The sequence below is a fragment of the Carya illinoinensis genome, chromosome 8 (genome assembly GCF_018687715.1).
Source record: "Carya illinoinensis cultivar Pawnee chromosome 8, C.illinoinensisPawnee_v1, whole genome shotgun sequence".
Lineage (NCBI taxonomy): Eukaryota > Viridiplantae > Streptophyta > Magnoliopsida > Fagales > Juglandaceae > Carya > Carya illinoinensis.
In genome coordinates, this window is record NC_056759.1 from 37,528,245 (window position 1) to 37,556,001 (window position 27,757).

The 27,757-nt window shown below is 31.4% G+C and overlaps 1 pseudogene; it reads right to left on the reverse strand.

Annotated features, from left to right (window-relative positions):
* Positions 1-27,757, reverse strand: part of LOC122274711 — a 97,165-nt pseudogene that overhangs the window by 42,513 nt on the left and 26,895 nt on the right.

Consider the following 27,757-nt stretch of genomic DNA (forward strand, 5'->3'; position numbering starts at 1 on the left):
GTGAGATATATTAATAATTTTGAAATAATTTAAAGATAAAATTATCTATAGATCTAAATAGAGACTGTATATAATATTACTATAATATTAATACGTAAGTTATCCATTTAATAAAATAGTGTAAAGTGAAAATAAAATAAAAAAATTATAAGATAGAGGACTTTTTTATTTTAAGTTATCGATTTGGTGTGTCAAAATTGCTTCTACCCAACCAGACTCAAATAATAATTTTATTTAAAAAATTTTACATGGAACTTACGAAAAGATTAATTCTATAAAAGAATTACCAAATTACCAGTGCCATTCACATTGGTACTTACGAAATTTTGCTGAAATTTACTAAAATAACCTTCTTTTTTAATTTTAATTATCCAATTTTAAGAAACACCTTACTTTCTATTTTCTATTATCTCCTTGCTCTATTTAAATATTTCGAGTAAAATAGGAAATCCTTCGTAAATTATATGAATAATAGTTGGACATTCTATGTATGGTTAGGGGTGAAAATTCGAACCAAAAAATTGGAGAATTGACACGAACTAGACCCAATCGGTTGGTCTAGTTTTAAGTCAATTCAGTTTGGAACTAGTTCCTATATTTTAAAAATAGATAAACACAGTCTAGTTTTAGTTCTTGATTTTTCAAAACTAGACCAGACCGATTTATAAAATATATATAAAAATAATAATTTTTAATATTATATAAAATATTATATATATATATAGCTTTTCTATATAATTATATAAGAAATAATTTTATATTATAATTTTTAATATAAAATTTTAATCTTAAATATATATAATTTTTATATATAATATATAACTACATTAGCACTTGATTAAAATCAAAAAATAGAACTAATTAGAACTGGAATCAATAAAATTGAAAATATCAGTTTAGAAAGATAACCAGTCTGAAATCAGTTCTTGAAAATATAAAACTAGTATATATTAATTGGATTATAAAATTTGTATAAAATCAGACTTTATAAATTAGTTTTGGCTTTAGCATTACATATGAGAAGTGATAATAAGGGATCCACCAAACTAAGTGCGATTTGATTTGACAAATGAAAATGTTGAGAGCCCGCTGGTAGCTCGGCGTTGCTACTGAATTTTTTTTTTTTAATAATTAAGTAAGTATTTTTTTAATAATATTATAATTTTAAAAAAAATTAAAATGTTACAAAATATATGTTAAAAAAAAACACACATACACAAAATCAACTAATGATAGCTCTTAGGAACTACCAACTGTGGCTGTTGAGTCACCCTTCTACAAATATTACTTATTGTACAACAAAGTATTCACATTGGAATTTATGAACTTTAGCTAAAATTAGTTAAAATAATCTTCTTTCTTATTTCAATTGTCCAAATTTTACAAAATACATTGCAATCTATTCAATATTCTCCTTTTTTTTAAAGAGGTTAGGATTGCTTATCTGGACTAATTAGAAGTTTTTGTTTCAAAAAAGATAAGGTTTTCCTCTAAATTTGGGTGATAAAATCTCTTTAAATTAAGAATAACGATACACACAAAATACATTTTCACATTATATTTCATAATAACGTGATAAGATATGGGTATTTTTGTATAATGATGTTATTATCATAAGATGTTTTAATTTACAAAAATATCTCTCATTTTGAACATAGTTATTTAAAGTAATGAGAAAAAATTGTCATGCTTCTTTTGAGAATATAAGAAATACATGTTTATTTTAGCTTTAATTATTAAAAAAAAAAATGATTTGTCACTTGATTAATAGGCTTTTGTCATTTCTAAAAATGGGAGGAGAAAATCCACCAACTTAATTTGTGAAAAAATATTACTATTCAAAAAATGTGGAGTTAGGTCAGGTTAAGCCAAAATTTTTTGTGTGTGCAAAAAGTTAAGTATGGATTACAGTTTGGGCTAACTCTAGTAGACTTCAGAATCTGTGATGGTACGTGAAGACAATATACTTGTCTTTTTTTAACTACAAAAGTCAAATCTGAAAGATCTTATAATGGCGACTCTAATGATCCAGCGTGTGTGGCGATTAAAGCTACTAAAATGGGTGATATATGAGCACCACACGCAGTTGTTTGAGGCGCGTGAGTACTATGCACGGTAATTTTCGTAAAATTGTCACTATCATTCGAATGATTTGCAGCTTTGAAGTTTTCTTATACTGCTCGTGTTTCTCAAGAATTGCAAAATAAAATTGAAGATTTGTCATTTTTGCCCTTTTTTTACAAAATAAACTAAGAAGATAACTACCTTGACAGAGAAAGTGGATAGATAAAGAAATAAGAGAAGAAGAGTGGCAAAAATAAGATCCGGAAGCTTTTTATGAACAATTTCATTTTACATATATAAACTTTAAAAATGATTAAAAAAAATGAACGATTAAAAAAGTTTACTTCTTAAAAACTTATTAAGCAAATGTGTTAGAAGTATTTTATAATTTATTTCTTATTAATGATTTTTAATAAGATTAATTTTTATCATGATCAATATAACATGCGTACATTGTGTTTTTTTTTTATATTTTTTATAAGAATTTGTAGCGAAATTTGTAAATTTGTATTTTTTCTTAAATTTATTATTTTTATTTATTTTACAATTAACATAATGTGCTCAATAATACAAATTTCATAAATTTGACTTTAATGGGTAGAGAGAGAAAAAATAATAAAATAATATTTTAAAAAATATTATTTATAATTATATAAAATTTTGAAGATGCATATTACAAATTTAAATGAATGTTTTTTTTTTTTTTTGAAATGGACTTCAATTCATTACTGAATGAAGGAAGTTACAGCTGTGACTAATAATTACGAGTAACAAGCCTCGATTACAAGCCAACTAACCCTCGGTTGTACGCTCCCCCGTACACAATTTTCATTGCGCCGGGCTATGTCTAAAAACTTCTAAACTCTCCAATGACGACACCATACTGAGATGCTAGACTCTGATAAACAGAAGTGTTCATCCCGGCTCGTCCGCGAGAAAAAAACAACACAAACCATCCTCACCCTCTAAAAGAGGAGAGGAACTATTCAACCTTCACCCTCTATAAGAGGAGAGGACTCACAACCCCATCCTCAAAAGAGGAGAGGACTCATAACCCCCATCCTCAAAAGAGGAGAGGTATTACCCATTTCAAATTATTTATTCAGATCTAAAACAAAGCAAATTAAAATAACACTGAAAAAGCAACATATCAGACACTGAAAAAGCTAATTAAAAAAACACTACGCCGTACGCCAAATGGCCTTTCGCCCAACTTTCTGCCCAAACGGTTTCTGTCAGCACCCATCACGCACATAGCCACTTCCTGCACCACGCTAGCTTGCACCACTCAAATCTTGCACAATGGTTTATGACAACAAACCAATCAAAACAGAGCCCTTCGGTTTCCTCCCCGTCACCGTCGCCAGCCCACAACCACCATCCACTTCGGCTAGACTAAACGGAACCAGAATCGAAAACCAAGACCAAAAAACAGGGACGAGCCGAGGCTTATTCCAGACACCCATCCAAAAAAACAGATCAGCACCCTGACTCCATCTAACCTACCAAAACGAAAACAGAGAAGGACTGAGCCAAACACCCGGTTTCCGCCACCAACCAAAGGAGTGACCACCATGAGTTGCTTCCGGACTCCCCCCCAAAACCCTTCAAAACTCCATGCAGCTCGGCTTGCAACCCGAAAAAACCTCTGTTTTCCATGGCCAAACCAGAGGACATTTACCCCGCGGGAGGCACCCCAAACCCACATGCAAAAAACGTCATTCCCAGGAGCAAGCAACCCGAATCAACTCACACCGAACCCTTTGAGAAAGCCCACAGAAGACTACATCAAAGCAGTCAGGAATCTCTCCCAAAGCGAACCGAGAACCTCTACCCCTAAAATGAAAACCTCTCCGCCCAGCTGGGTGTAAAAAGAAATAAAGGTCTCGGGACACAGCTTCTGATGGAAGCCTCTGGACACCGGACTTATTTTCAGAAGAAAAGCAGTGAAAAATGGTGAAAAAACAGAAGAAGAAAGGGTGGGGGAGGGAGGGAGGAGCCGAAGCTCCACCTCCCTCGACGGTTTTCTCTTTTCTCTTTAACCTAGAGAGAAGATAGAGCTTCTCTCACTACAATTATCAGAGGGGTCTTAACAGTAATTTAAATGAATGTTATACAAATATAAAGATGCATATATCCTCGCCAATACAAATAATTCATTTTACTTCACTTCAGCGTTCATACAAAGTCTTGTTAAAAGAAAATACTGCGCAAGCCCTAAATTTAGTCTGCATGGTGTCTCTGTCGGGCGAGTGAATGATAAAGCGTGGCAGAAGTCGGAAAAAAGTAAGATACAGTAAAAAATGTAAAAACAAAAGCTGAAAAAAAAAAGGACAGATGATGATAAATGATAGAGGACCCATCAAATTGAAAAACTACTTTCTAATTTGATTTTTCACTGTCACAGTCCGTACGTGATTGTCCGTTGTGACTTGTGAGTGTGTTATTTGACAAAAATTTTTTATTAAAAATAAAGTAAGTGATTATAAGATATTAAATTTAATAGGATGAGAGCTTCCTATAATAATTTTAAATAGGATGAGAGCTTCCTATAATAATTTTAAAATAAATAAATGCAATATGAGAGAAGGAAAATGATAAAAAAAACAACTGTATTACAATTTGTTTACAACTAACTATAAAAAAAAATTTTGATGGGTTACTTTCCCAATTATGGAATCTATTGGATTCCTCTCTCTGCCCTAGAGTAGAGGCTCGTTCCTTCTCGTCGGCGTACGAGTATTCCATAGTCTGAACCAGATGGCTGAGGGATTGGATTCCCTGTACGCCTCGCTGTCTCTCACGGAGAAAGAAAATGAAGAAGTGGTGGTGGAGGCTAGTATGGTGGAAGAGGTTCTCGATAGGGGGAAACATTGCTTGATTATGTGTCTCCTCACTAGGAAACACTATAATCACGAAGCGTTCAAGGCTACCATGAAGAAAGTGTGGAGACCAGTTTTTGGGATAAAGTTTCGGGATCTGAATACTGTTTTCACTCTGGTGGAGTTCGAAAATGAGGGGGATAGATCAAAAGTGGAGAGGGATGGTCCATGGCATTTCGACAAACAACTGATACTCCTGAAACCGTTCAAAGGAAAACTACAACTCAGTTCAATGGAAATCAAATATGCTGCATTTTGGGTGCGTATCCATGACCTCCCTTTAATGGCTCGGAACTATTATGTGGGGAAAAGGGTGGGAAGCATGCTGGGCGAGTTTGTGGAACTGGATTTGGAAAAAGTGGAAGTAGAATGGGGTGAATACATGAGAGTTAGGGTAATGGTGGATATTACCCAACCGCTCCAAAGGAGGAAACGACTGAAAATAGGAGACGATGAGTCCTGCTGGGTTCGGTTTTCGTACGAACGATTACCGGACCTATGCTATTTCTGTGGAGTGGTCGGGCACACAATGAGAGAGTGCGAAAAAGCTCCGATGGAGGCTTCTCCCGAGCAGGTTCAATACGGCGATTGGTTGAGGGCTTCCCATGGGTCGAATCGAAGAGAGGGGAAATGGGAGCAAAGGCCGCGGCGTGGGTTTCATCAAACAGGGGATCAGGGGACTCCATCGGATTCACCGGTAAAGGAAACAGAGGAACCAAATCCCCCGAATCCACCTCAAGTTTCACCGAACCTCAACCAGCCTGCAGTGGTGTCCTCGACAGAGGGGTCTTCTCCCAAAGCCCTTTCGAAAACGAACTCGGTTGCCTTCGTAGAGGTAGCGTCCGAGGATAGATCTCCCCCGTTTGAAAGAGTATCTCCAAATGGTGGTTCCGATGATGGATATCCTTTGGTGGTGGCGTCGACGATCTCGGAAGAGATTTCATAGGCTCTGGTGGAGGTTCCGATTGTGGGTTGTATGGACTTGGATCCGGGTGGTGCTGGGTTGGAGGTGGGCCCTCAGCCTTTTGGGTTTTCCAGCCCAAGTGTATTGCCTTTGAGGAACCAATGTAACCCGAAGGTCTCAGCTATTTCTAGGAAGGCCTGCTCCAAAGGTCGGCCTCTTCAAAAAGTGATCAACCTTGGCAGAGAGCAGACTATCAAGCAGAAACAAAGCTCAGCCAGAACCAGTTGCTTAAGTGGCCGAAAGAGAAAAGGAAAAGAAGTTGCTGAAGAAGAAGTGGTCACTAGGAAGAAACACCATGGGATTGAACCCCTTAATTCCGAGATATTGGCGGCGGCTGAGGATCAGCCCCGCCAAATGCAATGAAGTTTTTAAGCTGGAATCCCCGTGGGCTTGGGAACCCATGGGGTGTCCGAACGCTTCGTGACCTGCTTACGAAGGAAGATCCCGACGTGGTATTCTTGCAAGAAACTCGCCTGACAGCATCTCAATGGGTTTTCTGTAAGTATACTCTTGGCTTTAAAAATTGTTTTGTCGTAGATCCTGTGGGTCGTAGTGGTGGTTTAGCTTTGTTATGGAAAGATGATTGTGATTTGCTTGTTATTAATTACTCTAAGCACCATATACATGCCTTTATTAAGAACTCCATGTTTGAGGGGGGGATGGGTTTAATTACGGGTATTTATGGCCATCCGCAAACAGAAAGGAGGGAGGAGGTGTGGAACTTGATCAAATCTTTAGGGCAGGGAGTAATTAGTCAATGGTTGGTATTTGGAGACTTTAATGAAATCCTCAACCAATCCGAGAAAAATGGGGGGGTGTATAGAAGTGAGAGACAGATTGAGGGGTTTAAATCTGTTTTAAATGAAAGGGGCCTTAGGGACTTAGGTTTTTCAGGTAAGCCTTTTACGTGGAGTAACAGGAGGGAGGGAAATGTAATAAGTGAGAGATTAGATCGTTTTCTAGGGAATACAAAGTGGTGTGAGGCATTTTCTTTTGGGCAAGTACAACACGGGATGGCAGCATATTCGGATCATAGTCCGATATGGCTGGATACAAATGGGGGGCTGATAAGAAAAAGGGGCAAGAGGCTTTTCAGATTCGAAGCAATGTGGGTAGGCAATAAGGATTGCTCAAGTATAGTGGAGAGGATTTGGGGAGAGGGAGAAAATTCTGCTCAACATAACCACCTTATGGAAAATATTTCTAAATGTGGGGATGAATTGTCACAATGGAATAAAAGGTCCTTTGGTAATGTCCAAAAAGAATTGGCTTCGGCCAAAGACAAACTAAAAGGGATAGAGGAAATGGACCCAAATTTCCAACATATTTCTCTACACAAAGAAGCCAGGGAGGAGGTTCAGAAATGGTTGGAAAGGGATGAACTGATGTGGAAACAAAGGTCTAGAGTGCAGTGGTTAAAAGAAGGGGATAGGAATTCGCGGTTCTTTCACCATAAAGCAAATGCTAGGAGGAAAAAGAATGGATTCCATCAATTGCAAGATGAATGTGGGAATTGGAAAAGGGGAGATCAGATGGGGGACTTAGTTGTGGATTTTTTCAAGAATTTATTTTCTTCAGATTCTCAACCAGAATTTCCAGAATGCTTTTTAGAAGTGGGAGTGAGGGTGTCTCCTCAAATGAATGAAGAGTTACTTCTTCCGTATGTAGTGGAAGAAGTTGAGGCGGCTATTCAACAAATGCATCCCTCGACAGCCCCTGGCCCGGACGGTATGTCTCCTGTTTTTTACCAAAAATACTGGAGTAAGGTGGGAAAGTCAGTTACTGTTTTTGTCTTAACTGCATTAAATAATGGGGCTTTTCCTAAGGAGCTAAACCATACTTTCATTTCTCTGATTCCTAAGAAAAACAATCCTTCCAAAGTGTCTGATTTTAGGCCCATTAACCTTTGCAATGTCCTTTATAAGATAATATCAAAAGTAATTGCAAACATGCTCAAAAAAATTCTGCCTATGATTATTTCTGATACTCAGTGTGCTTTTGTACCCGGGAGACAAATTACGGATAATGTGCTAGTGGCATATGAGACACTACACTATATTCGCAGTAAAAGAGTGGGGCGGAAAGGGTATATGTCCCTCAAATTAGATATGAGCAAAGCGTATGATAGAGTTGAATGGGGTTTCTTGAGGGGGATGATGAAGACTCTTGGTTTTGCCCATCAATGGATTGAGCTAGTTATGTTTTGCGTGTCTACAGTTTCCTTTTCTATACTGGTTAATAGCAGTCCAAAAGGCCCGGTTTATCCATCTAGAGGTATTAGGCAAGGGGATCCCTTATCCCCTTACCTTTTCCTTCTATGCACAGAAGGGCTGATTAGCTTATTGAAAAGGAATGCTATTGAGGGAATGGTGGAAGGGGTGAGAATTTGTAGAGGGGCTCCGCGAGTGAACCACCTATTATTTGCTGATGACAGTGTAATTTTTTGCCAAGCGGATGTATCTACTAATGCTAATATTCTATCTCTGCTGGAACTGTATGAAAGAGCATCAGGGCAATGCATTAATAAAGAAAAGACTTCGATGGTCTTTAGTAAAAATGTTGATGAGGTTGTGAGAGCAAACATTATGGCAATGTGGGGTGGGAGTAACACTCAGCAATTTGAGAAATACTTGGGCTTGCCCCCCATGGTAGGGAGATCAAAACAAAGAGCCTTTGCTGATATTAAGCAAAAATTGTGGCAAAAAATTCAGATGTGGAAAGGAAATTTGCTATCTCAAGGGGTAAAGAGATCCTATTAAAAGCAGTAGCTATGTCCATCCCGACATATGCTATGAGTTGCTTTTTACTCCCTAAAACCTTATGTCATGAGATGGAAATGATGATGGCCAGATTTTGGTGGGGTAATCAAGCTCAGGAGAGGAAAATTCATTGGGTAGGGTGGCAGAAAATGAGTGCATCTAAATTTAGAGGAGGGCTGGGGTTCAAAAACCTATATGATTTCAATTTGTCCCTCTTAGCTAAACAGGGGTGGAGGCTTCTTACTAACTGCGATTCACTTCTCTATAAGATCTTCAAAGCAAGGTATTTTCCAAAGAGCTCTCTGTTTGAAGCAAAGATTGGTTTCAATTCATCATACGTGTGGAAAGGTATTCATAGTGCCTTACCTCTATTGAAAGCTGGATGTATCAAAAGAGTGGGGAATGGGGTGGAAACAAAGGTTTTTAAAGACAATTGGATTCCTGGTATTCAACCATCAGTTTTGCTAGGTGAAACGATAGGTCCTCCACAAGAGAATTTGCAAGTGCGGGAGTTAATGGATAGTAGCTCGGGTTGGTGGAAGGTTGATGCATTAAGAGCTCTCTTCAATCCAAGAATAGTATCTCAGATTTTAAAAGTTAATGTGTCTCCCAACCATGAGGATTCCTGGTATTGGCTGGATGAAAAAAGTGGAATCTTTTCAGTTAGAAGTGGGTACAGAAATATTCAAAAATCCTATGCTCTAATAGAGGGGGAAGGATCTCGAGTTCAACTTCTAGCCCCCTTTTGGAAGGATATGTGGAATCTGAAAATACCCTTAAAGATGAAGATGTTTGTATGGAAAGGTTTTTTAGAAATTCTACCTACATATCAAAATCTTGTGAGGAGAAAAATTCTGGAGAGTGATGTTTGTTCGTTTTGCAATCAATGTAGAGAGGATGCAGCACATGCCTTATTTTACTGTAGTTCCATCAACTCCTTATGTATCCAATTTCAACCTCTGTTGGGGGCGATAGGGTGTGGGAAATCCTTTGGGAAAATTGTGCTGGAAGTAAAGGAAAGAGGCAACGAGGAAGAGGTTTTGAAATTTATAGCAATGGCTTGGGGACTTTGATATAGAAGAAATAAATCTATCTATGATAACTCTTTTCTTCAGTTTTCATCTGTTGTTTCTACAGGCCTTTCTATGCAATCTGATTTCAAAAAAGCTCAGATTCTGGACAGTAGAAGCCGAGACCCCCCAAGGGTCCTAATCTGGAAACCTCCTCCACAAGGTAGCTTGAAGATGAATGTCGATGGTGCCACCTTCGGTGAGATCGATAAAGCTGGAATTGGTCTGGTTTTACGAGATCATGAAGGCAATGTTTTAATGGCTTGCAGCAAGATAGAGCATGCGGTTGCAAACTCTGAATTTATTGAAGCCACAGCAGTGTTGCGGGGCCTCCAATTCGGAATGCAGTGGGGCGTTAATAAGTTGGTGATGGAATCTGATTGTTTGTTTCTAATTAATGTCCTAAATTCCTCCTCTGAATGTCTATCTGATTTTGCCTATGTAATAGATGAGATAAGAAGAATTAGATCTTATTTCCAGGAAATCTCCTTTGTGCATGTATGTAGGCAAGGTAACAATGTGGCACACGGTTTAGCAAGATTTGCTAGGAATGTTGATGATGTAGGTGTCTGGCGTGATGGTTGTCCTTCATGTGTTTCTCAAGCAGCATGGCTTGATAGGCAGGTTGTTGTAAGGACTTGATGTTAATGAGATGAGATTATCAAAAAAAAAAAAAAACTATAAAAAAAATTATTACTTTATATACTTTGAACTGTTGCAAGTACAAAAATTTTGAATTAAAGTAGAAAATATTAATATTTTAATCTATAGTAGTAATTAAATTGTAATATAATTGGTAGTGTATCATTATTCATAAGAGAAATATAAAATAAAAAATTTTACTTCTACTCATTTTTTAGTAAAGAGAAATTGCTTCAAACAGTTTTTATATAATCTGATAAATAAATTATTAAACTATAACTAAAAGTTGCAGTGTATTATTGTGTGTTATATTTTGCTAATTTGAATTTGTTGAATGAGGTTTTTACAATCACTTTATCTTGATTCTTGAATAATAATAAAAATAAAGAAATAACAATCGATATGCCGGTATATTCTACAAAGTAACTAAAATAATCAATCTTCTCACTTATTTCAATTTTCCAAATTTTGCATAATACCTTGCATTCTAACACTATTCTCCTCTGCTCCATTTAAGGTTAGTTAGGTTTGGATAGTGAAGTGATTTTACTTTATTATTATTATTATTATTATTTAATATTTTATTATTATTTTTTTTATGAATTTTTGTTATTATTTATAAATTATCTGAGATCATATCACTATCTAAACATACTAGTGTTTTATTTCATTACATCTCATTATTATAACATTATCAAATTTTCATATAAAATATAATAAATTATTCAAATTTTTAAAATTCTATCTTCCTTAGTTTTTATTTTAAATAGAATATTCCCTTAAAACTGTGGTATTACAAATGCTGGTGAAATAAATTATGAAAGTCCATCAATAGGCACAAAAACAATAAATCAAATATAACAATAATGCCCGTCCGTAAAAAGGATGGATCCAGGAAGAAAAGACTTACAAACTCGGTCAATAAAGTAGGGCGACATAATGTGAACAAATGACCAAAATAAATGTGTCAGACCCACCATAGAAATGTGTTCATTTTTGCACATGGATCACGACTCATATGAAATTTTGTAAGTAGAACCTACATCTACAAATATAGAGTTAGGTTAGGTTAAGCCAAAAAAATGTTGCATGTTCGAAAAGTTGGGAATATTGAAAATGACTAAAAAAACGTACATATTTGTAAAATAGCATCCCTACTATTTCTATATGAGAATATGCAGTTATTATGAATGTACCATATTAACTCTATAAATAATTTAATTAATAAGTAAGTATGCAATCCATTTTGGCAAGTTGAACAGAAATATTAACTTATTTGGCAAGATGAATAAAAAACTAACAGAAATTAAAGAATTTGGTTAAATTGTGGTATTAAAAATCGTCAGTAGAACAAATTAATTTGATTAAACAAGATAGACACAAGATCAATAAATTAAATATGACAATAATGTTGTACAAAAAGTCAATTACAAATTATAATGCTTTTAGTGTATGTTACGGATTGCAATGAAATATATAACTTATAATTTTAAAGTTTGTAATTTATAACTTAAATAATAAGTTTTAATATTAAAAAGTATTTACATATATTTAAAAAATACTTTTAAATATGTTATCTTTGTTTAAAATTAAATTTAAAAAAATAATTTCAAACACGCGATTCCGGCCTTGAGTGCAAAGCAAATCAAAGATGACGGTAACGCTATCAGTAAAAAGGGGATCGATAATATTACAAGAAAAAGTAGGTACGTACAGCCAGTCGAAGTATAATAAAATAGTTTACTCTCTTGATTAAAGATGTTATATATATATTTATCATTTATATATAAAAATTTAAAATTACTTATTGTAGTTACAATAGAAGTTTTATCGTCATTTTGATTCGGCAAAATCTCGATCTTTATGTGTGAGAGTAGTATACTGACCTTTTTGTTTAAGAGTTTTGTTACTCTTCATCTTAAGTCATATATTATATTTTGTTTTAATTTTTTTTTTTGTCATTTTAAAATTTTTTATGTTTTATTTCTATTAAATTAAATAAAATTTTCTATTTATCATACGCATAGTTTATAAATAAAAAAATAAAAAATTATATATAACATGTAATATAAAGATGATGAATAAGAATTAGGCCCAGTTTAGAATTTAGACTGAAATGAGGTCAACTCAATTCAATTTAATTTTAAGCCGAGTATAATATTTAAATACCTAACTCTCAAATCACAAAATTCATATCAACTCAAAACTTCTTTATATGTAAGACTCACAATCTTTTTCAATTCAATATATATTTACATACAGGGCTCATAACATTTTTTAATTTTTCATAAATACATCTAAACTCATTTTAAATGAGCTTCATAAAATACACTTCATCATTTCAATTCATTATTATGTATATGAGTACTAGCATTGGTTTCTATATATGCATTTTCAAAATCACATCTTTTCAAAATTGATTTTGCATATCAAGAAAAACTCCCATATTAGATTATGTATCTTTGAACTAAATAAAAAAAAATTATTAATTTTTATTTTTTTCTTAAATTTATTATTTTTATTTATTTTACAATTAGCACAATGTGCTAAAAAATACTAATTACATATATCTAAATATTACAAATTTCATACATTAAAATGATCAATTTTGTTAATAAATATTAATATGCACTAAAAAATAATTTGTACCGTTAACTTAATACAAATTCTACAAATTTGACTTTAATGGGTAGAGAGAGAAATAATAATAAAATAATATTATTCATAATTATGTAAAATTTTAAAGATGTATAATCTAATGTAGATAAATTTTAAAAAATACCATATAAATATAAATATGTATAAATCATTACCAATACGCTAAATAATTCAATTCATTTTACTTCAGTTCAACGTTCAAACAAAGTCTTATTAAAAGAAAATACTGCTGAAGCCTTAAGCGTAATATGCATTGTGTCCCTGGCTCCCTGACGGTCGAATGAATAGTAGAGCGTGGCAGAAGTCGAAAACATGACTAGCTCAGAAGATTAGCATTGGCTTCATCAAAAGTCAATACATTTTTAAATTTTGATGAATTTACTTAAAATGAATCTATATTGGATTCATCAAAAGGATATTTGGGAAGTTTTGAATTATAATAATTGTTGCTCTTCATTCAAATTTGAAGGTCAACTATTCCATATTTAAATTAATATTTTATTCTAATTTTAATCAGCAATAGTTTTATTTTATTTTATTCAAATTAGTTGTGAATCAATTATTTAAGTACTAAATTAAACTATTAATATCTATATGGTTAGTATAATTACAAAATATGAAGAAAAAAATTAAAAATATTATTATTAAAAAAATAATATTATATTATTATTTTGATGAATCTAATAGTTAATTTAATGTAAAATTATAGATGTGAAGGTTTTAAATTTATGAAAAATTTATAACATTTTAAAGATGAATTTGATGAGTCGGGCTCTTATAACGGAAGAAAGAGCAAACACTTTCAACGACCAATCGAAAAAAAGTTAGGCACAGTAAAAAAGATAAAAACAAAAGCTAAAAAAGAAGCTCAAAACTGTTATAAAACTATCGAAAATGAAAGAGAGAGATAGATTTATTATAAAACTTTCTAAAAGGAGAGAGAGATAGAGCTCAGAGAAGTTATGAAACTTATAAATTTCTTAAAAAATTCAACGATATATATAGGCGTACAAAGAGAACTATGCTAGCTTACTATGCAGTACTATGCTGGCACTGTGCATATGTCGGCCATTCACTATGCTAATTACTATGCAGTACTATGTTGGTACTATGCACTGTGCTATGTCAGCCATTCACTATGCCAGTTACTATGCAATACTATGCTGGCACTATGCACTGTGCTATGTCGGCCATTTACTATGCCAGTTACTATGTAGTACTATACTGGCACTATGCTAACACTATGCACTTAACGACTAGATAAATGTGGCCATACAATTCAAGATAGTTTATAACACTTCCCCTTTGGATGACCATATTTAAAGAATATGCCTCGTTAAAACCTTGCCAAGGAAAAACCCTGTGGGAAAAAACCAATGGCGAAGGAAAAAGAGTATAGTATTCATGTGTATCGCCGAGTGCTTTAGGATTGCCTCATTAAAACCTTGCAAAGGAAAACCCAGTGGGATAAAACCTTAGCGAAGGAAAATGAGTACAATCAGCACAAGTCTTCAAGACATTACTTCCCCTGAAAAGTGCATGATAACAGGTCTTCAAACCTCCGCATTCCAATGTTCTGCATAATCTTCTTAAATGTTGAGTTGGTAGTGCATGATAATAGGTCTTCAAACCTCCGCATTCCAATGTTCTGCATAATCTTCTTAAATGTTGAAGTTGGTAATGCTTTAGTGAATAAATCTGCCAGATTTTTACTTGACCGTACCTTATTGATATCAATTTCAACTTTCTTCTCATGAATTGCAATGATCTTCTTGTGTGTATCTGAAAAATAACTCGCATCTGTACATCCAACTAACTGTGGAATCCATGTTGATAAAATAATCTCAACTGGATCTTTCTGCTCATCACTACTCTTCTGGAGTTGTACTCTATGGAGTTCTTGTCAATAACACAGTTAGTGGAGAATTCATCAACATTAAACCGCTAACCTCATTTTTTAATAAAAACGGTGGCCAGCCTTTTAAGATCAGACAAGCACCGCGGATTTTCAACTCCTCTGTAGGTGTCAGGCATGCTGTCAGGCACCGCAGCTGTCAGGCGCTGCAGAACTACGAAGCTATATTCCATCTCTTTTCTCTTGCTTCACGAGAGATGCTGTATCATAATTTTTTCTATAAAAGAGATATTCAGCTCATCTTCATTCGCATCTCATCTTCTTCACTTTTCTGTAATCATACTGCATTTTTACTCTGCAATTTCTTTCTGTATTGTTATCCTGCAATCTCTCTCTGCAATGGCTCAGCAATCTTCTCAGGGTCAATATATGAGGTATTCGGCACCTCATTCATCAGTTGTTCCTGCTTCTACCACAGGTGATATCATGCAATATAATGATTTGACTCGTAGGGCAGATAATGAAGCTATCTATGAGCTTATAAGTCTCGGTACCCGATACTCATCATCCATTGTCGCATTTTCTCAGCGACTGCAATCCAGAACTTATGGAGTTGACGATCTCCACGAGAATATTACTATACTTCAGCGACTTCTTCTGGAGTCCAACATGAAGATAGAATCAATAAAGAAAGAGAATAGGAATTTAAAATCCTTGCTTAAATCTTCTTTTCGATTGCCCACCCCTTTAGATAGGGATGCTATGCAGATTCTTGAAGAACAAGAGCGTTTGAAGAATGAGGCAAAGTGTCTCAAATTTTTGTAATTCTTGCTTCAAGATAATAAAATAATATTTCACAAATATTCATATTTGTGTTTCTATCTTTTAGTAGATGTTCTGTGTGCTCTCTTTTATTTCTTCTTTAATAATGCACACTTCATATCAAACCCATAATATGAATCTGAAATACTAATTGTATTAAAAGATGGTATTTCATGACTAATAACATCATCCATCTTCCCCTTGAAGCCGTAAGGGTTTCAGATTTATATTTCAAATATGTGCAGTTTTTATGAGCTCTTCTGGAGCCTCAATGACATTTAAATCATATATATAAACTGCAATAATAGCTTGTTTTCATTTGCGTTTGGATTGCTTTAGATTATATAAGCATCTTTGAAACTTGATAGAATACATATTTCCAGATGTATTCATATTAGAAGTTTCAGACATTTTCTATCCTTCAGGGATTTTCATATATATATCATGATCCAATGATCCATATAAATATGCAGTTAATCATGCATATCCAAACTCTCGATAACTTTCAAGCTAATAAAAATCTTAATATGATTTCAACCACTTTAAAATCATATCAATATTGTTTCTTCGAGAAACTAACTTGTGATTTCTATATCACATTTTCATATTAAAAGTTTCAGGCTTTTTATATCATGTATATAAATATCCACTGATATTTAACAAAAATCACATCTTTAGGTGTTTGGACTTCAAGTCCATATTTATCACATTTTACTTAGTGATATCAATTCTGCAGGAATTGAGAAACTGACTCGTGATTTATATATCACATTTTTATTTCCTTTCCATAAATATCCATTGACATTCAACAAGCATCACCTACTATAAGTCCCGATGCATCATATTTTACTAGTGAATCAATTCTGCAGGAATTGTTTCTTTCAAATATTGGCCAATATTTTACGTCGGTATTCTTCGACGGTTCTTGATTCACTTTCTCCATTACTTCTGGTAATGTCAATTGCCATCTCATATGGAAATACGTTGTCGACAACGATTTTATTTCTATCCATAATTTTTCCATTATTCATGAAATGTAACGAGATCTCGTTATTTTCAGGTACCTGTCTCTCTTCAAGGGAAGACATTTTCATGAAAAACCTCTTCAGGAGGCACTCTTCAAGAGTTTATATAGGAGAATTTTATACAAAGAATTTGGATGGACTTTATTGCTTGTTTTGTGGGTATGGCCTCTTCAGGAGCACCAAATTATTTGTGCCTTTCTCTTTTGAGATACTCTATCTTTTGTATCGATAAGTCTCACATGTCTTTATACATGTTTTTAGACTGCTGAATTTCTTAATTGTCCTACAGGGACTTCAATCCTCGCTGGGATTTTAGCAGCTAGAATATGAGACATTTTTATCTTATTGCATCCAAAATTTAATTATCATCTGAACTTCTATTTCACATATGATAATCAAGATAACGTTGAATAATTTCATCTTATTTGCTTTAATCAAATTTTTCTTTCCATTTCTGGTGGTAAGACTTTATAGTAAAAGAATCTTCTGGTTCTTTTATGGACGTCCATATGAAAATCATTCGACTTATCGTAATTGATTTTGGATGATCAAGATAACCATGAAAAGATATAAATATTTTGAATCATATCACCTTTTGATGCATCATAATATTTGATTCAATAATTTGTATAATATCATCTCAAAAAGAAAGCTTACAGCTTTTCCAATACGAGCTTCTGGCCCGAAAAGATATTCATTATCACGTCCAATCTCTTAATTTCTTTGAATGAAACGCATTATTCTTTTCACTTCAGGGAATAGAATGATATAAATTCATTATTATTCACTTCAGGGAATTATGTAGATCTAGTAAGACGTGAATAATGATTCTTATTAAAAGCTCATTATTTTGTTCAGTCACTGAAAGACCTGATACAAATTTATAATATATTGTGAACGTTTACATTTTATATTATTATTTCAGGAGCATACTCGATATTGCTACTTCAGGAGCACATTCGAGACGTTCATTCAAATATATATTCTTTCCACAATTTCAATTATGCAACTTCAGGTGCATAAATCATAATGAGTTTTTGGTACAAGTATCACTCATATGAGATACTCAATAAAATTATTGATTTAGGGCGATCCTTCAGGGATGCTCCATTTCCATTCTCAGATAAATCATATCATCAATAATTTATAACAGGTATAAATAAATAAAACTTTCATTACTACAAAACATTGTAGAATATAAAAATATAAGATAAAGGAAATACATTAATTAAAAAGGAACACTTTCATGATCAACTCTACCACTAGAATCCTCAAAGAAATCAGAAACATCAAGACTTGTAATATCTTCTCCATCTATAGAATCTAAAGCATATGATGGTTCAGTAAAATTTGTTTCAAAATTCTTTGTTTTTTCTTTTATAGAAGATTGATATAAGTCAACCAAGTGCTTATCTGTACGACAGATACGAGCCCAATGTACAGTCATACCACATCTATGGCATCCATCTTCATCTTTCTTTAAAAATTGGTTTTGGGGACCTTTGCCCTTCTCTGAGTTGAACCACTTCTGGTGGTACGGTGTATATCTATTATTGTCCCTTTTAGTGTGGTCACTTCTAGGACCTCCACTTCCATAGTTTTTCCTACCACGTCCACGCCCTCGTTTTTTTTGAAAAAATGCACCATTCGCTTCTGGGAATGATATAAATCTAGTACCATTCACTTCAGGAAATGATATAGAACCAATAGGACGTGACTGGTGATTTCTTAACAAAAGCTCATTATTTTGCTCAGCTAATAGAAGACAAGATATAAGTTCAGAATATTTTTTTTTTGAACTTTCGCTCTCGATACTGCTGCTGCAGGAGCACATTCGAGGCATGAAAAGTAGTATATGTCTTCTCTAACAAGTCATCATTAGTGACTTTTTCACCACATAATATAGTGAGCTAATTTTAAAGAGTGCAGGGTTATACTCACTAACACTCTTGAAGTCTTGCAACCTCAGGTGCATCCAATCATGACGAGCTTTTGGGAGGATTACAGTTTTCTGGTGTTCATATCTCTCCCTTAAATCATTCCACAAAATAAGTGGATCTTTCACCGTTAGATACTCAGTTTTTAATTCTTCATGAAGATGGTGCCGAAGGAAAATCATTGTCTTAGCACGGTCCTGCAGGGACCCTTGATTTCCTTCTTTAATTGTATCTCCCAGGTTCATCGCATTTAGATGGATCTCAGCATCAAGAATCCAAGATAAATAATTTTTTCCAGAAATGTCAAGAGCAACGAATTCCAATTTTGTAAGATTTGACATTTTTTACATATATAAATCAAGAATATAAAAATATATTGAAAAACTTACTTGAAGTAGAGGACTATTAGCTTCAAGATCGTCAGAACTTTCGTGCTGATAACGTGTTATAAAACTATCGAAAAGGAAAGAGAGAGATAGATTTATTATAAAATTTTCTAAAAGGAGAGAGAGATAGAGTTCAGAGAAGTTATGAAACTTATAAATTTCTTAAAGAATTCAACGATATATATAGGCGTACAAAGGGAACTATGCTAGCTTACTATGCAGTACTATGCTGTCACTGTGCATATCTCGGCCATTCACTATGCTAGTTACTATGCAATACTATGCTGGTACTATGCATTGTGCTATGTCGGCCATTCACTATGCCAGTTACTATGCAGTACTATGCTGGCACTATGCACTGTGCTATGTCGGCCATTTACTATGCCAGTTACTATGTAGTACTATGCTGGCACTATGCTAACACTATGCACTTGACGACTAGATAAATGTGGTCATACAATTCAAGATAGTTTATAACAAAAACTACATTTTGATTTGATTTTTCACTGTCACAGTCCGTCTGTGATTGTCCGTTGTGGGTGCGTTATTTGACAAAATTTTTTTATTTAAAATAAACGAAGTGATTATAAGATATTAAAATACTGTTTGGGCATCAAAAATTTTCATCTAAAACATAAAATTTGTATCTCATCATTATAATTTTTTCAAATTTTCATATAAAATATAATAAATAATTTAATTTTTTCTTAACTTTTTCAAATTCTAAAATAATAATAATATTAAAATATAATATCCAAAAAATTTTACAAGAAATTTTAAGTAATATATTAAAAGAAATTTTATATCCAAGATGTTAAGAAATTTATCTTAACATCTAAATATATTTAAATTTATCTTGAATAGATTTCATAAATTTTACTCTATTATTTTAATTTTTTATTATTATTTATAAATAATTTAATTTACCTCAACTCAATTTAAGATCTAAACAGGAAGATATTCTTAAAAAAAAAATACTGCTTATGCCCTCAATGTAATCTGCATGGCATCCCTGTTGGTGGAATGAATAATAGAGCGCGGTAGAAGTCGGAAATACGACTGGCTTATAGTCAGGGGTGAGTTCGGTCCGGTCCGGGGAGGTTTTGTGGACCGGACCGGACCTATTCGGTCCAGGGTTTTCCCACCCTGGACCGGACCGAACTCCATCAGGACCGGTCCGGTCCGGTCCGGTCGGTCCATTCGGTCCAAGGTTGACTTTTTTTTTTTTTTTTTGTTTTTATCTAATGACATTTTTTTTAATATTTATGTAATTATATTGTAATATATTTAATATATATACATATAGTATTATATATATATTAGTAATATGCTAATACTATTAGTCTATTAGTAATAATACTATAACTAATAACTATATGTAATAATAGTAATAGTGATAACTATATATTTATATAATATGCTAATATTTAATGACATTTTTTTTTAATATTTATATAATTATATTGTAATATATTTAATATATATACATATAGTATACTATTATATATATATTAGTAATATGCTAATACTATTATATAAATAATATATATAAATAATATTTATTTTTTTTTATTTCTATTCGGTCCGGTCTGGTCCGGAGTGAAAAACTCCTAGACCGGGACCGGACCGAATCTTTTCGGTCCCTTAAAAATGGGACCGGACCGGACCGGACCCAATTCGATCCGATCCGGTCCGGTCCAAACAGTGTCGGTCCGGTCGATTTTGCCGGTCCGGACCGGCCGATGCTCACCCCTACTTATAGTGGAAGAAAAAGTAAATCGTACAACGGCCTATCGAAAGCAAGTAAGACATAATGAAAAAGAAAAAAACAAAAGCTGGAAAAGAAGCATTATGACAGATGATGATAAATGATAAAGGACCACCAAACTGAAAAGCTGCATTATGATAGCGTTATTTATTTTTATAAAAAATTTTATCTCATTTTATTTAATAATTATAATTTTTTAAAATTTTTATATATAATAAAATAAATAATTTAAGTTTTTAAATTATAAAATAAAAATAATATTAAAAAATACATTTTAAAAATCAAAAAACCGTATTTTGATTTAATTTTTGACTGTCAAAATTCGTTTGTAGGTGTCCAGCATTCTACATTATAACAGATGATGATAATTAAATGATAAAAGAACCCACCAAGCTGAAAAATCGCATTTTGATTTTAGTTAGGAGAGATGAGAATTTTAATTTTAAGTTAAATAAAGTATTATTTTTTAATATTATTATTATTTTAAAATTTTAAAAAAATAAATTAAGATTTAAAAAATTAAATTATTTATTATATTTTATTTAAAAATTTTAAAAAAACTATAATATTAAAATAAAGTAAGATAAAAATGTTATATTTCACGTTTACTGCCAAATCTTAAATTTTCACTGCCACAATCCGTACGGGATTGTCTAGCATTGACAGATAATGATAAATGAGAAAGGACCCACCAACTGAAAAACTGCGTTTTGATTTAAGTTTTCACTAGCACAATCCGTATGTATACGTGTCCAGCCTTGTGTATTATGACAGATGCTGATAAACGATATAGAGTTTTGTTATATATAAGAACAGTCGCGTATTAATTTATGTATTAATATTTATTTATTTATATTTAAAATTTAAATTAACATTATTTTTAATAAAATTTATTTTTTAACCAATCACATCATATTGATACACAGATTAATATATAATTGTAATTGTAACTATATTTTTTCAACCATAAAAGATCCCAAACTGAAAAATCGCGTTTTTATTGGCTTAGTTTGTTTTTAGAGATGAGATGAGATGAGATAAGATGAGTTGAGATAAGTTAAATAAAATATTATTAGAATAAATAAAATATTATTAGAATATATTATTTTTATAATAGAATTTGAAAAGTTGTATTGGGATTTGAAAAAATTATATTGAGATTTGAAAAAGTTGTATTGAAATTTTATTTTGTATAGAGATTTGAAAATATTGTAATGATTAAGATGAGATGAGATGAGATGAAAGTTTTGTGAAAACAAATAAGGGAGAAATGATACAATGCCAACGCTCAAGTGTCCTGTTTAACAGTTTAATTTTTTTTTAAAATTTTTAATTTAATAATTAAAAAAAGTAATTTTTAATACATTAATATTTTTTATTTTAAAAAATATTTAAAATATTAAATAAAAATAAAAAATATTTTACACGATTGTTATTTGGGTTTTGCTACACAACCTTCCAACATTCTAACATCTCACCTTTTTTCAAATTTTTAATATTTTTTTTTGAATTTATTCTTTTTAAATTAATTTAATTATTTTATTTATTATTTATATATTAAATATTTGATAAAAAATAAAATAATAAAAATTAAAAAAAATGTGAGATGTTGGGATGTTGGGAGGTTGTGTAGATTTTTTATTGTTATTTATCCAGCTGCTAACGGCATAATAGTGGTACTCTTTGATTTAATGTTTCACTATCACAATCCGTACGTAGGTGTTCTGAATTTTGCATTATGAATTTATGATGATAAATGATAAAGGACCACCAAACTGAAAACCCCGCATTTTGATTTAATTTTTCACTGTCACAATTTGTACGTAGGTGCCTACCATTGTGCATTATGACCGATGGTGATAAATGATAACGCGACCCACCAAACTAATATCGACAAATTGTCACGTGTTTTGTGATCATATAAAAAATGTCTTTTTTATTTTTAATAAAGGGTAGATACATGTCAATTTTAACTTTAATTATTAAAAAATATAAACTAATTTCATGCTTAATAGACCTTTGTCATTTCTAAATTAAAATGAGTCAAACAAATTATGAAATTTGGTCGTAGATACAAGAATAAGCCAAATAAAAAATAATATTATCAAAATATGAAAAAATTGAATAAAAAATATTTCTAATATATTTGCATAAAAAGTCAATACTTAAGTCAATACTTCAAATGTTAATCAAATGTTAATCTATAAAAAGTGCGTAATAAATTAAAAGGAAGAAATAGTCATTTCTAATTTGCTATCAAGAATAAGATATGAGAATTTTTAATTTTAGATCAAGTTATAAATTAAATAAAATATTATTTTTTAATATAATTATTATTTTAAAATTAAAAAAATAATTAAAAAATTAAAATATTTATTATATTTTATTTAAAAATTATAATATAAAAATATAAAAATAATTTTATATTTCACCTTAACTGCCAAATCTTAAATTTTCACTGCCACAATCCGTACGTGAGTGTCTGGGATTGACAGATGATGATAAATGGTAAAGGACCCACCAACTCAAAAACTGCGTTTTGATTTAGAGAAATGATTCAATGCCGCCGCTCAAGTATCCTGTTTATCATTTTAATTTTTTTAAAAAACATTTTAATCTAATAATTAAAAAAGTAATTTTTAATGTATTAATATTTTTTATTTTTTAATCTAAAAAATTAAATAAAATTTTAAAAAATTAAATAAAAATAAAAAATATTTTACACTAGTGTTATTTATCCAGCTGCTAACGGCATAATAGCGGTACTATTTGATTTAATTTTTCACTATCACAATCCTTACGTAAGTGTTTAGTACTGTGCATTGTGGCAGATGATGATACATAATAAAGGACCCACCAAACTGAAAACCCCCGTTGATTTAATTTTTCACTGTCACAATCTGTACGTAGGTGTCTAGCATTGTGCATTGTGGCAGATGATGATAAATGATAATAGGCCCACCAAACTGAGAAACCGCGTTTTGAGAAATGATATTAAGGGATGCACCAAACTAAGTGCAGTTTGATTTGACATACGAAGATGTTGGGAGCCCGCAGGTAGCTCTGGGTTACCACATTTTTTTTTTTTTTTTTTAAGAATTTGGTATTTTTTTAATAATGTTATGATTTTTTTAAAACAATATATACGAAGATTGTTTTGTGTGTTTTTTTTTTAAAGAACTTTTAGGGAAGTTTTGTACAGAAAATTGATATATCGTAACATTTTCCTCATTAATTTGGGAGTCAATGTATTTCCCCTTTATTTCGTTCCACCGGCCAGAGTATTCAATTGGAGCGATAATCCGGTAGCCCCCACCGCCCCCAGTTAACTGAATGCAAGTGACAAGTAATGAGACACCAAAAAAAAATCTGAAGCCTCGAAAGATGAATAATTGAAACTTCAGAAATGCTCCATTTATTTTACAAAAGAAAAAATAATAATAATTGAATGTACGTTCTGGCATCAACCCGCCATATATAGTACTTTGATTTCAAGTTTTTCAACAATTAAATTTCTAAATCCACTGGTTGGGAAAATCTTCTTAAATTAATATGGAGAAATGGTCACGTCTCTTGTGAGCATATAAGAAATATATGTCTTTTTTATTTTTAATCAAGAGATAGGCACGTGTCAATTTTAACTTTGATTATTAAAAAAATATATACTAATTACGTGCTTAATATGATAGACTTTTATCATTTCTAAATTATGTTCTTTCAATATAGTTTGGAAAAAAATTATGTTGTTTCAAAAATTTTTGCAAGTGCCAAAAGTTGGGAATAATAAAAATGACTAAAAAGACATACATATTTGCAAATCAGCACCCCTATGTATTCGTATCCATAAAAAAAGACACATGAGAAAAGTAATATCTAATTTATTTTTTTATAATTTTTCATATATAAAGATATATTTATATATATAGTGCTTTTTGGCTGATTTTTTACAAGGAAGAATTTTTAAGAATCCAACATTTCTCGCAGAGAAATGCAGTTGTTATGAATTGTCAGATCTAGTCTATAAATAAATAAATTAATATGTAATTAATATGCAACCCATTTTAGTAAATTGAATATAAATATTAAATTATTTGTCTACAACTCTTGGCTATCCAAATTAGATAGGTGGTCAATTCGTTCAAATAAATACTCTGCACGGCCCACAACAAGAAACTCTTATCTTCCACACAAAAGCTACAATGAGTTCTGAAGAGATATATCGTGTGCAGATCTAAAACCTATATTCAAGATTTTATATTGATCATGATGTGCAAACTTTATGACTACTTCGGTGGGTCTCATGATAGATTTATTTTTGTCATGGAGAGATTTACAGCTGGTCAGGTATCATGCGGTCTTTTACACCACCAAATAAACAGTTGTAATGTATGACTTTAAGTAACATTAAATATATACCTACATCCACCATATCACAATTTAATTTTATGAGTTCAGTGCATGATCTCTCGATCCTTCTCCCAACCCTAACGCCCTCCTCCTCAGTCTCTTTGTGTGAAAAAAATATTCCCTTCAAAACATTATCTCCCCACCCTTGTCAACCTTCATCGTCCCTTTGAGATCGTCCATTCGAAGCCTTTCGTTGGCTTCCATCAATTGAAGAATAATTGTAGTTCTCTGATATTAGAAACTAAGTCTTTAATTGATAATTAGATAAACTAAATCTCATCTAAAAATATCTTATGTTTTCGACTGTATATGATATTATTTGTTCTAATTTAGTGGAGGCATAATTACAAAGCTACATAAAAAATTAGTTGTAAGGGTAAGAAAAATTATCTAGATTTTTAAATGTATATTTTCTTTTCATGCATGTGTGTAAAAATTGTACAGCACTTGCAAAATATGTTTGATAAAAAAAAGTTCTTCAGATCTTTCTGATTAAGAGAAAACATCTTATAATTTTTTTTTTAATTTCTTTTTTGTTGGTGTTGGTTAAACTGGAACTTCTTGCTCATGTTTTTCTTTTGTCACGAGATTGAATAGTTCTTTTGAGATGAATTTTGTTTATTCAATGTGGAGCTTAGAAACTAGTGGATAGAAAATAGAAAATAAAAGAGGGTTGAAGCTCCGTCCGTACTTAGGAAACCCTTTTGATATATATATATGTATGTATGTGTATAGAGAGTCAGAGGCAACAATTTAATCATGTGGTACAATATTTAAAGGTGGTAGGTGTCTATGTCTGTATCTTCGTGAGGTTCAAAAATTTAATTAAATAATAGAGAAAGATGTGCTAGTTCTCACTCGCCTTAACATTTTACAGTGTCACCGTCAGTCGCATTAATAATATAGCTGCAAAGTCAGATATGTGACTGACTCATCATAATCGAGAAAAAAAGTAAATACTTACGACCAACAACAATAACAATAATAATAATAATAAAAATAATAATAATAAAAAAAGAAAAAGACAGGAGACCAGAAAAAGTTAAAACGAAGCAGGACAGATGAGAAATGATATTTATAAGGACCCGATCAAACTATTTGTGGGTGTGTTATTTGACAAATGTTACCATCTTGTACAAATATTTACATTGGAATTTATGAACTTTATTTGAAATTAGGTAAAATAATCTTCTTTCTTCTTTTAAGTGTCGATTGCATTCCATTCAATATTGCTGATTTGGACTTATTTGAAGTTTTTATTTTAAATAGTAAAAGATTTTCCTCTAAATATGTGGATTGGGAAAATCTTCTTAAAACTAATATGGACAAATTGTCACATATCTTATCATCATATAAGAATTAACATGTCCTTTTTTTTAATTAAGGGGCAAGTGCATGTTAATTTTAGCTTTGATTATTAAAAAATATATAAACTAATTATGTGCTTAATAGACTTTTGTAATTTTTAAATTAAAATGGGTCAAACAAAATATGAAATTCGATCATAGATACAAGAATAGTAAATTTATTTAAAATTTTATATCCGAGTAAAGAAAAGAAATTTAAAACAAGAATGAAAGCCAATCGAGAAAGCTAATTGTAATACTTTTCATACACGTTTGAGATTGTAGTAAGAAATATAATTTACAGTAATAAGCTTTAGTATTAAAAATTTATTTATTATTTAGTAATTATATATTTAAAACACTATTAACTATATTATATTTATTTAAAATTAAATTTAAAAAAGTATTTTCAAACATGTACGCCTCATAATAAAGTAAATCAAAGATGACGATAATCCTATCCATAAAATAAAAAGGGGATCCATAATATTGGAAGAAAAAGCAGGTACATATAGCCAGCCGAAGTAAAATAAAATAGTTTACTCTCTTGATTAATGTAGTATATATGTATATTTATTATTTATATATAGAAGTGTAAAATTCTTTATTGTAGATACAATAGAAGTTTCATCTTCATTTTGATTTGGCAAAATCTCGATCTTTATGTGCGAGAGTATTATACTGACCTTTTGTTTAAGGGTTTTATTACACATCATCTTAAGTAATATATTACATTTTGTTTTAATTTTTTTATAACTTTTTAAAATTTTTGTGTTTCATTTCTATTAAATTAAATAAAATTTTCTATTTATCATTCTTACACTATATGTAAAAATTAAAAAATTAAAAAAATTATGTATAATATGTAATATAAAGATGATGAATAAATTAGATTCATTTAGAATTTGAACTGGACTAAAATCAACTCAATTCACTTTAATTTTTAGCTGACTCAAATATCTAAATACCAAATTATAAAATCACTAAATTCATCTAAACTCAAAATCTCTTTACAAGTAAGATCTATAATTTTTTTAATTCAATATCTTTTTAGATGTGAGATTCATAATTTTTTTTAATTTTTTATAAATATATTTAAATTTATCTTAATATCTAAATTTATTTTAAATATATTTCATAAAACTTACTTCATTATCTTAATTTATTATTAT